General features: G+C 42.3%; 1 pseudogene across 1 annotated transcript; it reads right to left on the reverse strand.

The window, feature by feature from the left end:
* Window positions 1-881: 881 nt before the first annotated feature.
* LOC110500668 (putative tRNA (uracil-O(2)-)-methyltransferase) lies at window positions 882-15,347 on the reverse strand (annotated as a pseudogene). The gene is made up of 12 exons (XR_016490086.1): window positions 15,047-15,347; window positions 14,749-14,852; window positions 14,616-14,620; window positions 14,481-14,547; window positions 14,288-14,391; window positions 14,134-14,138; window positions 12,783-12,854; window positions 9,258-9,364; window positions 8,650-8,831; window positions 7,855-8,169; window positions 2,811-3,099; window positions 882-1,137 (listed from the first exon to the last, which is right to left on the reverse strand). The product of XR_016490086.1 is annotated as a putative tRNA (uracil-O(2)-)-methyltransferase (transcript).
* Between the last annotated feature and the right edge of the window lie 1,216 nt (window positions 15,348-16,563).

Consider the following 16,563-nt stretch of genomic DNA (forward strand, 5'->3'; position numbering starts at 1 on the left):
CTAGCCCCTTTTCTTTTGTGTAACAAGCTGTCATATCTGTTCCGCCCGCTAGGGACGTTTTCCTTTATGACGTAATTTGTAATCAAGTTATGATTTAATTATGTGTATGTGTAATTGGTTAGGTATTTAGTAAATAAATAATTAAACCCAATTTTGTATTGTTGGTTCAACTTGTTAGCCAGGGTTCGTGCAGGTAACCAAGAATTTACAACTTTCAGATGAGACTGAATTAAGATGACGATTAATATTGACTGCTATTGATGTACAATATTACTAGGTCTTTAAGAGTTTATTCGGAAGATAACAGCTCTATAAATATTTTTTTTGTGGTGCCCGACTCTCTAGTTAATTACATTTACATGATTAGCTCAATCATGTAATATTAATTACGGAGAAATTATTTTATAGAATAGCATGTCATATCACTTAATCCGGCATAGCCAAAGACACGACAGCCCTCTACTGCCTCCATATGACCTTTGAGCCACATGGTTACGAGCCCAGGGGTTAGAAGAACACAGACGGGAACACAGAGAGCAGCACACAGGACACCCCCCGAACACTACCCAATACATAATTAATGTCCCTGACATTTACAGTTTTAAGCCCATGTCCTTCCTTCTGACCTGTTTTTGTGAGGTAATAAAGACAATAGGATGTTTATATTTTAGATGTTATATTTGCGATGTGCAAAACAAATAGCAAAGCTTGCTCCCCGATTACAAACTCAAAAGTACCGTATCTAACCAGATTTAGGTCTGAAAAGTCCAATAAATTACAACCAAGTATGTACAAATTACTTTGTAGTCACAGGTGTTTGTGTACCATCGTTTCACAGCATAAATAAAAACAAGTCAAATAAAAATAAAGCAACGGTCTAAACTGAATCGTGCGTTTAATTTGAGTTCTTCATTTTCTTGAGTAGTCTGGTGGAAGGTTGAAGGTCGTCGGCTCAACGGGCAAAGTCACACTCCTCGGCCGGCAGGGGGCATCCGTTGGGGTGAGGGGCATGGAACCAGCAGGCCCGGATTTTCAGGACACCAGAGAGTAGGGGCTTCAGTTTAGCATCAGCCCTGGTACCTTTCAGCATTCTGGGTCTGTACCCGCCAGTTCCGGATATGGAACATACTGCCTTTACTGGAAGAGAGAGAGGGGGGTTTAATACAAACCTTTTTATATTACTAATAGGTCTAGACCAGTTTCAAGAATTTAGGCAAGCTTTGAGAGACTGCCAAATGAAAATTCCTTCAAGCTGAGAGTCTACTTTTTCAAGCATTCTTATCTGAATATGTGACATTCCAATAATCCCTGAATTGCTTCAGTATGATTCATGCAGTTAGACCCAGTACCAGAACCATTGATATAGAGTGCAGCAAACTAAATAGTCATCATGTTCACAAACATTCCAAGATAATGAACCTTCATGTAAGAATGCAAATAATAATGTTATTTTCACATGATGTTTGGTGCCAAAATGGGATACTTACCAGATCACTACATTGAACTGGATCCATACAGTGGGGCAAAAAAGTGTTTAGTCAGCCACCAATTGTGCAAGTTCTCCCACTTAAAAAGATGAGGCCTGTAATTGTCATCATAGGTACACTTAAACTATGACAGACAAAATGAGAAGAAAAAAATCCAGAAAATCACATTGTAGGATTTTTAATGATTTTTTTGCAAATTATGGTGGAAAATAAGTATTTGGTCAATAACAAAAGTTTCTCAATACTTTGTTATATACCCTTTGTTGGCAATGACAGAGGTCAAACATTTTCTGTAAGTCTTCATAAGGTTTTCACACACTGTTGCTGGTATTTTGGCCCATTCCTCCATGCAGATCTCCTCTAGAGCAGTGATGTTTTGGGGCTGTTTCTGGGCAACACGGACTTTCAACTCCCTCCAAAGATTTTCTATGGGGTTGAGATCTGGAGACTGGCTAGGCCACTCCAGGACCTTGAAATGCTTCTTACGAAGCCACTCCTTTGTTGCCTGGGCGGTGTGTTTGGGATCATTGTCATGCTGAAAGACTCAGCCACGTTTCATCTTCAATGCCCTTGCTGATGGAAGGAGGTTTTCACTCAAAATCTCACGATACATGGCCCCATTCATTCTTTCCTTTACACGGATCAGTCGTCCTGGTCCCTTTGCAGAAAAACAGCGCCAAAGCAGGATGTTTCCACCCCCATGCTTCACAGTAGGTATGGTGTTCTTTGGATGCATTCTTTGTCCTCCAAACACGACAAGTTGAGATTTTACCAAAAAGTTATATTTTGGTTTCATCTGACCATATGACATTCTCCCAATCTTCTTCTGGATCATCCAAATACTCTCTAGCAAACTTCAGACGGGCCTGGACATGTACTGGCTTAAGCAGGGGGACACGTCTGGCACTGCAGGATTTGAGTCCCTGGCGGCGTAGTGTGTTACCAATGGTAGGCTTTGTTACTTTGGTCCCAGCTCTCTGCAGGTCATTCACTAGTTCCCCCCGTGTGGTACTGGGATTTTTGCTCACCGTTCTTGTGATCATTTTGACCCCACGGGGTGAGATCTTGCGTGGAGCCCCAGATCGAGGGAGATTATCAGTGGTCTTGTATGCCTTCCATTTCCTAATAATTGCTCCCACAGTTGATTTCTTCAAACCAAGCTGCTTACCTATTGCAGATTCAGTCTTCCCAGCCTGGTGCAGGTCTACAATTTTGTTTCTGGTGTCCTTTGACAGCTCTTTGGTCTTGGCCATAATGGAGTTTGGAGTGTGACTGTTTGAGGTTATGGACAGGTGTCTTTTATAGGGTGTCTTTTATTTTTGCCCCACTGTATCATCTCTGGTTGGAACTGGATCTGTATCATCTCTGGTTGGAACTGGATCTGTATCATCTCTGGTTGGAACTGGATCTGTATCATCTCTGGTTGGAACTGGATCTGTATCATCTCTGGTTGGAACTGGATCTGTATCATCTCTGGTTGGAACTGGATCTGTATCATCTCTGGTTGGAACTGGATCTGTATCATCTCTGGTTGGAACTGGATCTGTATCATCTCTGGTTGGAACTGGATCTGTATCATCTCTGGTTGGAACTGGATCATCTCTGGTTGGAACTGGATCTGTATCATCTCTGGTTAGAGCTGGATCTATATCATCTCTGGTTAAAACTGGATCTATATCATCTCTGGTTATAGCCAAATATGGAGTTCAGAGCTTTGTTGAGATAATGTCTGGATTAAGGTAAAAACATTATAGTAACATTCTCAAAACTCTTTTCCTGACATTTTGGTGGGAAGATTCTGGATTTCCTGCGTATTCATACCCGATTCCAGTCTTCCAACCGGGACTACTGAAAATCCTGGGAAAGTTGTCATCATTTTTCAACACTAGTAGGAGTAGGAGAAGGATGAAATGTAAGAGTGACTGAAGAGACTTTTGGGATGGCACAGCATGCGTCCCAAATGGCACCCTATTTCCTACATAGTGCACTACTTTTGACCAAAGCCAAAAATGGGGCCCTGGTCAAAAGTAGTGCACTACAAAGGGAATACAGTGCCATTTGGGACACAGCCTGAGAGGTAAGGGAGTTGTGCTAAATTAGAGCCTCAAAAAAGAACTTGTTCTCTCAGGTGTCAAGCCAGTCAGAGCTGTGAAGTCAATTAAACTAAGTCCAACATGCTGTCATAAGAGAACATTTCACCACCTAAGTTCCCCAGCGTCATTTCAGATACCAACGAGTTAGGAGAGAGGGAGGTATTAAAATTAACCCATTCCCCAGGCTGCCTTAGATAATGGGTATGCATGGCCAAAAACTATTTTTGTGTTTCCACAATATGTGTAAGCCAAGATATGAATTCCCAGTGGAGTTCGCAGCAGAGCGGCTAGCCAACCTTTAAGTTCCATTTCATGGAGATTAAGGTATTTCTGGCTTTACTTTCCCTTCTACATGGAGAATTCAATCTGTTTTGACCTTTGGTTCGTATAAATGACAATCTCATCTTCTCTCTTTGGCATACGGGAGTGCAGTTCACCTTAGGTTCCCCCGTGTTGTTGTTGTTTTTTACATCATTATAGTTATATAGACTACAGTCGCGAGGATAGCCCATGTGTTTATTATATCAGACCCAGAAGTCTGGACAGTGGGCACCCCATTGTGATTTCCCTGCTGTGGAACAGCTATTACCCTCTTACCAACCTTTTTTATTTAACCAGGTAGGGAAGTTGAGAACTAGTTCTCATTTACAATTACGACCTGGCCAAGATAAACCAAAGCAGTTTGACACATACAACAACACAGAGTTACACATGGAGTAAAACAAACATACAGTAGAAAAATAAGTTTATATACGATGTGAGCAAATGAGGTGAGATAAGGGAGGTAAAGGCAGAAAAAGGCCACGGTGGCGAATATAGCAAGTAAAACACTGGAATGGTAGATTTGCAGTGGAAGAATGTGCGAAGTAGAAATATAAATAATGGGGTGCAAAGGAGCAAAATAAATACAGTAGGGGAAGAGGGAGTTGTTTGGGCTAAATTATAGATGGTCTATGTACAGGTGCAGTAATCTGTGAGCTGCTCTGACAGCTGGTGCTTAAAGCTAGTGAGGGAGATGTGTTTCCAGTTTCAAAGATTTTTGTAGTTCGTTCCAGTCATTGGCAGCAGAGAACTGGAAGGAGAGGCGGCCAAAGGAAGAATTGGTTTTGGGGGTGACCAGAGAGATATACCTGCTGGAGCGCATGCTACAGGTGGGTGCTGCTATGGTGACCAGCGAGCTGAGATAAGGGGGGACTTTACCTAGCAGGGTCTTGTAGATGACCTGGAGCCAGTGGGTTTGGCGACAGGAATGAAGCGAGGGCCAGCCAACGAGAGCATACAGGTCGCAGTGGTGGGTAGTATATGGGGCTTTGGTGACAAAACAGTTGGCATTGTGATAGACTGCATCCAATTTATTGAGTTGAGTATTGGAGGCTATTTTGTAAATGACATCGCCGAAGTCGAGGATCGGTAGGATGGTCAGTTTTAGGAGGGTATGTTTGGCAGCATGAGTGAGGGATACTTTGTTGCGAAATAGGAAGCCAATTCTAGAGTAAACTTTGGATTGGAGATGTTTGATGTGAGTCTGTAAGGAGAGTTTACAGTCTAACCAGACACCTAGATATTTGTAGTTGTCCACATATCAGAACCGTCCAGAGTAGTGATGCTGGACGGGCGGGCAGGTGCAGGCAGCGATCTGTTGAAGAGCATGCATTTAGTTTTACTTGTATTTAAGAGCAGTTGGAAGCCACAGAAGGAGAGTTGTATGGCATTGAAGCTCGTCTGGAGGGTTGTTAACACAGTGTCCAAAGAAGGGCCAGAAGTATACAGAATGGTGTCATCTGTGTAGAGGTGGATCAGAGACTCACCAGCAGCAAGAGCGACATCATTGATGTATACAGAGAAGAGAGTCGGCCCAAGAATTGAACACTGTGGCACCCCCATAGACTGCCAGACGCCCGGACAACAGGCCCTCCGATTTGACACACTGAACTCTATCAGAGAAGTAGTTGGTGAACCAGGCGAGGCAATCATTTGAGAAACCAAGGCTGTTGAGTCTGCCGATGAGGATGTGGTGATTGACAGAGTCGAAAGCCTTGGCCAGGTCAATGAATACGGCTGCACAGTATTGTTTCTTATCGATAGCGGTTAAGATATCGTTTAGGACCTTGAGCGTGACTGAGGTGCTCTGACCAGCTCTGAAACCAGATTGCACAGGGGAGAAGGTGCGGTGGGATTCAAAATGGCCGGTGATCTGTTTGTTAACTTGGCTTTCGAAGACCGTAGAAAGGCAGGGTAGGATAGATATAGGTCTGTAGCAGTTTGGGTCAAGAGTCCCCCTTTGAAGAGGGGGATGACCGCAGCTGCTTTCCAATCTTTGGGAATCTCAGACGACACGAAAGAGAGGTTGAACAGGCTAGTAATAGGGGTTGCAACAATTTCGGCAGATCATTTTAGAAAGAAAGGGTCCAGATGTCTAGCCCGGCTGATTTGTAGGTGTCCAGATTTTGCAGCTCTTTCAGAACATCAGTGACATCAAATGACAGCACAATACCTGTCAATCAATCACCAAGGACCCTCCACTCTAGATTATCAACTTCAAAACTGTTCTGTTGATTTTGTATAAAAGTGTTAAACATGGCCTATTTAGCCTACATAGAGATTATTGTTACAGTACCGCACCACATTATGCAACATATTCATGACACTCAACCTTTGTTTTGTTTGCAGCTAGGGATAGTATGCCAAGGTACGTGTGAACAGTGGGCAGCTGGCAGCAGGTTGGCATTTATTGTCAGGAAGGAAGGAAGCTCTGCAAACTGAAGGAAGCTCTGCAAAGTGGTCACTAGCTGGCACAGGCACAAATTCATAAAATCGGATTTTAAACCTAACCTTAACCCTAAACACATTGCCAACCCTAACCTTTATGATATTGACAATTTTGACTTTGTAGCTGGCCCATCTAGTTGAAATGGCTCAGTTCTGCCTCCAGGGCAAGATTCAGGACAAACTTCAACCTGCGGGGGCCCAGGACCCTACTATAACATCATTACAACGTTTACAGCTGCCCTTTTGAGACCATAGCCTACACTGCTAATTGAGATGAATGGGATAACTGGGGCTATTGACAATGTGGAATTAGTCTGGACCTGGCCTGGCCTCCTAGACTGTTATTAATGGATTGTCCATAGATACTGTGTTTGTGCACTGCTGTGAGCACAAGGATGATTGCACGTTAACATTTATTTAGTGACTAAGAGGAAACAGAGATACTGTTTTTGTTTGTTGTCTGTTTTAGCCCGTATACTAAAACAGTGAATACTAAGCATTACTGCCCTCTAAAAATACAATACAAAAATGTCACAATACCGGTAAAAATGTAGGTACAAAACCTTTCATCCGACCATACAGTGTTTGTACACAATTAGTATGCTAGTCGACTAGAAGAATGAATTACACAGTATGATTGTGGAAATTATTGCATCTTATGGTTCTTGTGTTTCTTTCAAACTTGCATGAGGCAATTGTTTAGCTTGTCCATTGATTGTCACATCTATTGAGAGAGAGACAGTGAAATTCGCGGGCTAGTTGCTGTCAGTGTCCCAGCCCCCCCCCCCCCTCCACCCCCCCCCCCCCCCCCCCCCCCCCCCTCCACCCCTTACCCTCCCTATTTTCAGAGCAGCACCATAGGAGAACACAAATACAGAGTCATCCATAAAAGATGGATCAGAATGCATTATTCATCTCCATCCCGGGTTACAGGCGCTCTGTCTCTCCATCCTCTTTTTCACCCCCTCCCTTTTCATTCCCTCCCGACTCTAGCTTTGTCTGTCTCTCTAATTCCAGTCCTGAAAGAGATTCTTCTGTTTTAATCAGAGTACACTTCATCTCCTTATCTCATCTAACGTACCTCGGGTGAAGGTGTGTGTGTGTGTGTGTGTAGGATGAGGGGAGGGGAGAATCTGGAGGGGTTGATAAAGGAGAGATGGGGGCGGTGTGTGTCGTACACAGGATGTAGCTGGCAGTGGATGAAACACTTCCAGGGTTCAAAGCAGGGTCGCACTGCACCACCAGGGGCCTTGGTGGGGGGGCGAGAAGGACATAAGGGACCTATCATGACCTTAACATTCCTGAATTCCACCGAGTCAACTATACACCATGTAGTGTACATAAACCCAATATACTTCATTATAGTAATGAACCACAGAGCAGATATGTACTTTTTGTTATTTATTCCTAAACCTAATATGACCTCAATGACAGCTCAATGTTTTGAAGGAGAGATTACCTTGTGATTTGATTGACAGTTTAGTTATTAAGTCCCATTCCCTTACCTCCAGTGCTCCAGGCATCAGGGACATCCCCGCCCTTGTCGGTCGACCAAGCAGAGTGTTGGCCACACGTAAGACTATACTGGGGCTGGGGCATCTACAAAATCCCGGGGGAGGGCGGCGCAATTCCACAGTCTCAATCCTCTCTCGGGGCTGGAACCCAGCTCCCCAGTTGTTCCCATGGGACCTGTCAGTCTCAGCTTCCCCCTCGACGTTTGACCCTTGTACTGTGACCCCGGACCAGGTCTGACGACCCTGTATATACTTGGCTCTCCACTCGTCTGACAGCTGGTAGCTCCTTGACTGGTAGCACCAAGTCTACCAGACACACCTGCAGAGTAAGGGGTTAGATTAAAACAATGTGACTGGCTTATGTTAGCATTTTCTGTGTTTTTTAAATTTGTATTTTTTTATTGTTATTTTTGTATTTTTGGTGTTTTAGGAGATGCTCTTATCCAGAGCGACTAACAGTAGTGAGTGCATACATTTTTGTACTTTTCCCAATGGGAATTGAACCCTGACGTTGCAAGCATCATGCTCTACCAACTGAGCCACACGGAACCATGTGTTCAAGTGTGGGTGTTATTTTTTTAAATTGAACCTTTATTTAACTAGGCAAGTCAGTTAACAACACATTCTTATTCACAATGACAGCCTACCAGGGAAGAGTGGGTTAACTGCCTTGTTCAGGGGCAGAACGATAGATTTTTATCTTATCATCTCTGGGATTCGATCCAGCAACCTTTCGTTTACTAGCCCAACGCTCTAACCACTAGGCTACCTGCCGCTCCATTAGGATATCCGCTTTGTGGAGGGGATTCTCAGGCAGTCCTCCTCTGTGTTGAAGCCACAGGCTGTGCTGATCTCAGAGATGAAGTCAATGTATTCCTTATACTGGGACTTCTGAAACTGTCTCCGCTGGTACTTCCCATAGAAGTCAAAGAAACGGCAGAACAATGTACCGGCCGGAGAAGGATGACCTAAGGTGAGGAAAGTGACAGAAATGACATCAAAACTATTCTTTATTTCCCTGGTTTAGTCTTAGAGAACCCTGGCCAAGCAGAGGTAGCAGACATCATAGAGGTGAGAACATACTGTAGGAACAACTGAATTAGGCACAACTTACTCAAAGTTGGATGTAAGAAAAATGAGGACAATTTAAAGCCTATGGAGCTATGAGGCATCGTTAAGTACTGTTGGGAGCTTTCAGAGACTAACTTCAAGAGCCAAGCTCAACATCGCCATCAGATGGCCACCGCATCAAACAAGTCCCTTCACACATCAACACACCTCCAATCCCCCTCTCCCCAAACCAACCCAACTCATGAAAGTAACATGATTTCAAATTCAATAGATCAGCTGCCACTTGATGCGGCTAAGCCAAATTGTGTCTGCTGATGACTTGCCTGGCTGCTATAACGGGGATCCACGGCAAGAGCTCCTCCGAGTAGTTTCCAATCAGCCAGTCTGTGTCCAGGAATAAGAAGCCATCACTGGGAGTGATTGCCATTTCCTGGAATAGAACCCACACCCAAAAGCACAAGAGGCTTCTTTAGATCAGAGAGACGCACCGCCAACGACCGTAATTAGATTTTTGAATCATTCATTTTTTTAAATGACAAATGACTTGTGACACACCCAGCCGCTCTCTGTCGCTAAAGAACTCTGTTGCCAACTTTTAATATTGAAGGAGGATAACATCTTGATATTGTTATCCCAGCTCATTTAGTGTCAGGGTGGGTATAAGGAAGGGTGATCTGAAATAATGAGTCAGATGAGGTTACAAATTCAATTTATTTTGTATTTAATTTAAACCAACATGTTGTGCCTATTGCCATGTAGGGCCTAATTAAATAACTGGTCTTATACAACACAACAAAAGTAAACAAGTAAATAAATGATTTTAGCCTAAACCTGTGAACTAGGGAAACTAGATAAAATGACAACAAGGAAACCCCGTTCAGGAGTTGGAGACCACTTCATGTTCTAGTCCAGACACCATCATATCCCATCACCATGTTCTAGTCCAGACACCATCATATCCCATCACCATGTTCTAGTCCAGACACCATCATATCCCATCACCATGTTCTAGTCCAGACACCATCATATCCCATCACCATGTTCTAGTCCAGACACCATCATATCCCATCACCATGTTCTAGTCTAGACACATCCTATCCCATCACCATGTTCTAGTCTAGACACATCCTATCCCATCACCATGTTCTAGTCTAGACACCCATCATAATATATCACCGAGGATAAGACCACCAGACAGGGTGCAGATCCTGACAGAACCCCAAGCCTTTAGTGAAAGGTACAGCGAGTCCCTAGCTAAACAAGCTAAACAATTGCCTCATGCAAGTTTGAAAGAAACACAAGAACCATAAGATGCAATAATTTCCACAATCATACTGTGTAATTCATTCTAGTCGACTAGCATACTAATTGTGTACAAACACTGTATGGTCGGATGAAAGGTTTTGTACCTACATTTTTACCCGTATTGTGACATTTTAGCATTGTATTTTTAGATTTCAGCTCTGCTTAGGATTCACTGTTTTAGTATATTGGCTAAAACAGATGCAACAACAAACAAATACAGTATCTCCGTTTCCTCTTAGTCACTAAAAAAATGTTAATGTGCAATCAACCTTATGCTCACATCAGTACACAAACACAGAGTCTATGGACAATCCATTAATAACAGTCTAGGAGGCCAGTCCAGGACCAGACTAATTTCACATTGTCAATAGCCCCAGTTATCCCATTCATCTCTAACGGACAGCTGTAAACGCTGTAGTGATATTATATTACATCACTGGGGCCAAGCTTCCTGCCATCCAGGACCTATATACTAGGTGGTGTCAGAGGAATGCCCAAAAAATGGTCAAAGACTCCAGTCACCCAAGTCATAGACTGTTCTCTCTGTTACCACATGGCAAGTGATACCGGAGCACCAAGTCTAGGTCCAAAAGGCTCCTTAACATCTTCTATCCCCCAGCCATAAGACTGCTGAAAAATTAATCAAATGGAAACCCAGACTATTTACATTGACCAACCCCCCCCCCCCTTTGTTTCACCCCTACCTACATGTACAAATTACCTGGACTAACCTGTACCCCCACACATTGACTCAGTACCCCTGTTTATAGCCACGTTATTGTTATTTTATTGTGTTACATTTAATGTTTTACTTTAGTTTATTTAGTAAATATTTTCTTAACTCTATTTCTTGAACTGCATCGTTGGTTAAGGGCTTATAAATAAGCATTTCCCTGTAAGGTCTACCTGTTCTTTTCGGCGCATGTGACAAATAAAATGCGATTTGATATTAAGGCCCTGGGATCCTGCAGGATGACGTTTGTCCTGAATCTTGCCCTGGAGGCAGAACTGAGCCATTTCTGCTAGATGGGTCAGCTGCAAAGTCAAAATTGTCTATATCATAAAGGTTAGGGTTGGCAATGTGGTTAAGGTTAGGTTTAAAATCCGATTTTATGAATTTGTGCCTGTGCCAGCTAGTGACCACTTTGCAGAGCTTCCCCCAGGGCAAGATTCCTGACAATAAATGCCAACCTGCTGCCAGCTGCCCACTGTTCACACGTACCTTGGCATACTATCCCTAGCTGCAAACAAAACAAAGGTTGAGTGTCTTGAATATGTTGCATAATGTGGTGCAGTACTGTAACAATAATCTCTATGTAGGCTAAGTAGGCCATGTTAAACACTTATACAAAATCAACAGAACAGTTTTGAAGTTGATAATCTAGAGTGGAGGGCCCTTGGTGATTGATTGACTGGTATTGTGCTGTCATTGGTTGGTAAGAGGGTAATAGCTTTTCCACAGCAGGGAAATCACAATGGGGTGCCCACTGTCCAGACTTCTGGGTCTGATATAATAAACACATGGGCTATCCTCGCGACTGTAGTCTATATAACTATAATGATGTAAAAAACAACAACAACACGGGGGAACCTAAGGTGAACTGCACTCCCGTATGCCAAAGAGAGAAGATGAGATTGTCATTTATACGACACTGGGGAACTGAGGTGGCAAAATTCTCTCATGACAGCATGTTGGACTGAATTTAATTGACTTCACAGCTCTGACTGTCTGACACCTGAGATGAAATGTCTGAGAGAACAAGTTCTTTTTTGAGGCCCTAATTTAGCACAACTCCCTTTTCTCTCAGGTTATGTCCCAAATGGCCCGGTATTCCCTTTGTAGCGCACTACTTTTGCACAGGGCCCCATAGGGCCCGTAGGGGTCTGATCAAAAGTAGTGCACTATGTAGAAACTAGGGTGCTATATCGATGTTATATTAATGCCCTGGGCCCTAATTGAAATCAAGGCTGGTCCAGACCGGACCAAAAAATTGGATCTGTAGATGTTGAAATCAAGGCTAGGGCAGACTGACTAAATTTCAACTACTTTTCACCTTCCGGTGACGGTTGTTGCTCAGTGGGTGAGGATGTTGGTTACAGTAAAGGGAAAGAGAGCAGCATGTCTTCAGATGAAACATTGAAGGGGTGCGGCAGGGGAAAAGTAAAGCACAGCAGAGCACTGGCTCCCTGCAACCCCACGTGCAATTCCATGTGTGTCTATGGAGGTTTAGACTCAGGCTACATGTGACTTCATTTGAAAAGCTGAACGAAATAGTTAATATATTAATACCTATAATACCTACTGTACACATCATCTGAATTAATTTGGTATTCACAAATATTTTAAATAGTGCAATAGTTTTGGTTTCTTAAAAGAAGAAAAAATGGGAATTCCAAATATCCACAAAGCCCTCAAAATGAAGTTGATCTTGGGGTCTATTAAAGGGTATTATGAGGCTCATGCAGGATATACACCCTCTAAAGTGACAAGCGCTAACTGATCAAAGCTGAATAAAACAGTGTTTCATTTAGCCCTTCCTCACCTCTAGATAGGTTCATGGGCCGTACATATTCCAGATCTTCTGTTTCCTCACATCGATGCCCTTTCCAGGGTGCTGAAACACAAGCAGGTATGACGGTCAGTCAGTCCCTAATCACTTCATCAGCGGGCAGAACTGAACGTTGGGTACACAAAGACACTATTCACCTACCCCCAGTGTGTCATTTCAATCACGGCTATCCAGCGTTTTGATTAGACGTTAAATCACATCACTGATTGAATAGAACACTGGCATGAAATTGGCGCGGATTAAGTCCGCATCCCAAATGGCACCCTATTCCGTATATAGTGCACTATGGTCAATTCCAAGCCATGAGCACCAACATGTGAAGTTCATAGGAGCATGTCAAATGAAAGCTAAGAGTAAACATTTTATTTATTAAGGTATATATATACATTTTTCAACAACAAATTCTGAATAAGCTAAGACTGATTTCTTGTCAAGCAGATGGAAAAGGGGTCTTTCACAACATCTACCAGAAAGTCTTAAAAGGTATTAAAAATACAGCAAACCATAATGAAGTAAAGACCCCTGCCAACTAATAAACACATTTAGTTTAGCAGAATTTTTTGGCCTTTATGAAACATTGCCTTGTGCTTTGAAATTCCATCATCAAAAATCCACTTATCTTTAAAGATATTGTCATTTCTCTCCCTCTTGAGGGAGGATAATGAAAGTTCACAGAAGTAACAAGTAAAATGTAGATCTATCAATTAGTTAGTGTTTTTACTGATATCAAGTTTGTTTATGAATTATTAAAATGAATGTAGACGCAGGGAGTCAGGAAACAAGTGCAGTGAGCTTAATAATAACGAACATTATAAAACAAGAAACAAATAAAACAAGGAAATATAAACAATACTACCTGACGACTGACAGAACAGAGCGCTAGATAAATGATAAGTAATCAAGGTGGTAATGAATTCCAGGTGTGACTGATGGCTCATCGCGCTCTAGCGACTCCTTGTGGCGGGCCGGGGCTCTCGCTCTCTCTCTCTCTCTCTCTCTCTCTCTCTCTCTCTCTCTCTCTCTCTCTCTCTCTCTCTCTCTCTCTCTCTCTCTCTCTCTCTCTCTCTCTCTCTCTCTCTCTCTCTCTCTCTCTCTCTCTCTCTCTCTCTCTCTCTCTCTCTCTCTCTCTCTCTCTCTCTCTCTCTCTCTCTCTCTCTCTCTCTCTCTCTCTCTCTCTCTCTCGAGTAAAACAAATGTTTATGTAAGAAAACTTTGAAATCAATGTTTTTTGTTTGTCGTTCATTTGCGGGCCCTTGTCAAATGTAGTGCACTATAAAGGGAATACAGTGCCATATGGGACGCAGCCTAAAGCTTCTTGCAACACACCAGCTACACCGTGTCATTGATTAAGCGTCCAGTGGACATTTGTGAACTAAAAAATATCAGAAACAAAGGTCAGTTTTCCACAGGTGTCCAGGTGTTATTATTCAGCACCAGGGCATGTCAGGTTGTTTTTTATGTAACTGTGTTCTGGCAACCTAGTGTAGTGTTTATCATACATAGACCATTTCCATAACCAAGATCCACAAAGGACTGTTTGACCGTCAGACCCTTCTCTGCTAGCTCCTCGCCCCATAGGACCTGTGCATTGATAGAACAATGGCGTTATTGTCATAAGAGCTGTTATTTCACACATATTAGCATTCTGTCCATATACTGAGGAGGCCTATCAAAAGATATGTAGCAAAGGCAATATCTTCAAAGACAAACTTCTCAGGGTCTGTTACTTCAGGCCAAACTTAAACAAAGACAGATATTACAGTATGTTGGGACATTAACATGAAAACAACTTCAACAACAACAAACCACTGCTACAGGAGGTGTTACAGAGCAAATCAATGTAGACACTGTCCAATGTGTCCATGCATGACTGGGTTGATGGAAGGCTAGGCGAAGAAGCTGACATTGAGATTAAACATCATAACATGGAAAGACTCACCATTCATCATTGTTCTCAGGCAGAAGGTGTATCTGATAGATGTTCTTCCTTCGAAACGCAGTACCTTCCGCACTCTCCTCAACTGGTATGAAGCTTACTTTACTCTTTGAGATTCAAAGTCTGAAAATGTAAAGATTTTTAAAAAGTAACACACAACATTTCACACATCCGACTGTTGTTGTGCACATGCTGTAAAGTCAGCCAGAACTCAATGATAAGCAGCTTATTGTCATTAGCATATCTTTACTTTTGAGTATGTCTTTATGTACTGTTGTTCCATAAGTTTACTTTAGGAATGAATGTCCTCACAGAAAAATACCAGTCTCTGCTTGTCATATTCAAGTTCAATACAACTATTCACTAAAGAAAGAACATCCTTGGACTCTGACGTATCACATCCATGACGTCCACAAAGACATTTGTTCACAACGTGTGGTTTATTTATCTAAACATTAACGCCAGACCAAAATCCTCCCGGAAGAGTATTACATTTGTCTGTAAACTTAGTTTCAACATGGTTTAGATATAATAGCAAATTGCATAGCACTGAAACATTATACATTGCAAACGTAATAACAAAAAATAACACTTCCGGCGACTTATATTTTCAAAGGGATTTTGTCGCGGGTTGATGACGCCATGAAAGCGCGACTCAGAAGAAAAGAGCGCCGTTTGAAAAACCAACAGCAGAGAGTGCTGTTGTATTTTTAATCTCAACATCTTGAACGACCCTGTACTGGTGCTGCTGTCTAGTACCATCCAATTGTACATTATTTTATATGCAGAAAATGTGAAATCAGGATGCAAAAAAAATTATCACAAGTTTGACCTCACACCAATGAATAATCTTAATACCCTTCACTCTTTTTCCTTTTTATGCTGATTTCCAAACACTCTGCTCACTGATCACCTGCTTAATGTTTTGATAAACACTTCAGGGGTAGAAGGTCTGATGCAAATTCTGACAACTTCCCTCACATTACTGTTACAGCACCATGAACATGCTTCCTGTGAAACAAAGAGCATCTAAAGATTATGATAATTTACCCCTAAAAAGTTTCCCCTTTCATCTGTGGAGCATCTGAGGTGGATCCTGGTCCCAGTTGTCAGGTGAGAAAAGGCTACAGAAAAATGTCACAAGCCTCCAGGTCACACACACATCATAAAGTACGAGCTTCCCATGCTGTAAGTTGACACTAAGAACCTTTTGCTCAAGAATTTGCATTCTGAACCCTGTGACAGATACGTTTAAAGACAAAATGATGGCCACCACTATTCCCACATACTCATGCTCTCTAGAAACGGAATATCACATCGCAACCTGGTATCATTAGGTCGTTATATTTCTCAATCCACTTGGTAAATTAATGTTAATTGAGCAATGAGTCACTGCTACAAAACCAATACAAAATATCTGATATAGCAATGATCTCTTTTCACAATAACAATGATTTTTACATGAGTCATTATTGATACATAATCATACATTCACATCTACAGTATATATATATATATATATATATATATTATTTATTTAACTATGCAAGTCAGTTAAGAACAAATTCTTATTTACAATGATGGGCCTACACCGGCCAAACCCTAACGCGGACAACGCTGGGCCAATTGTGTGGCCTATGGGACTCCTGATCACGGCCAGTTGTGATACAGCCCAGGATCAAACCAGGGTCTGTAGTGACACCTCTAGCACTGTGATGCAATACCTTAGACCGCTGTGCCACTCTGAAGCCCTTTCGGTCATTTTATATCCATGTGATAATGTCATGAAAGAGAACCGGTTTCCACTGTTTTTTAAAT

This window comes from Oncorhynchus mykiss, chromosome 21, assembly GCF_057628025.1.
Source record: "Oncorhynchus mykiss isolate SJ-2025 chromosome 21, ASM5762802v1, whole genome shotgun sequence".
Taxonomy (NCBI): domain Eukaryota; kingdom Metazoa; phylum Chordata; class Actinopteri; order Salmoniformes; family Salmonidae; genus Oncorhynchus; species Oncorhynchus mykiss.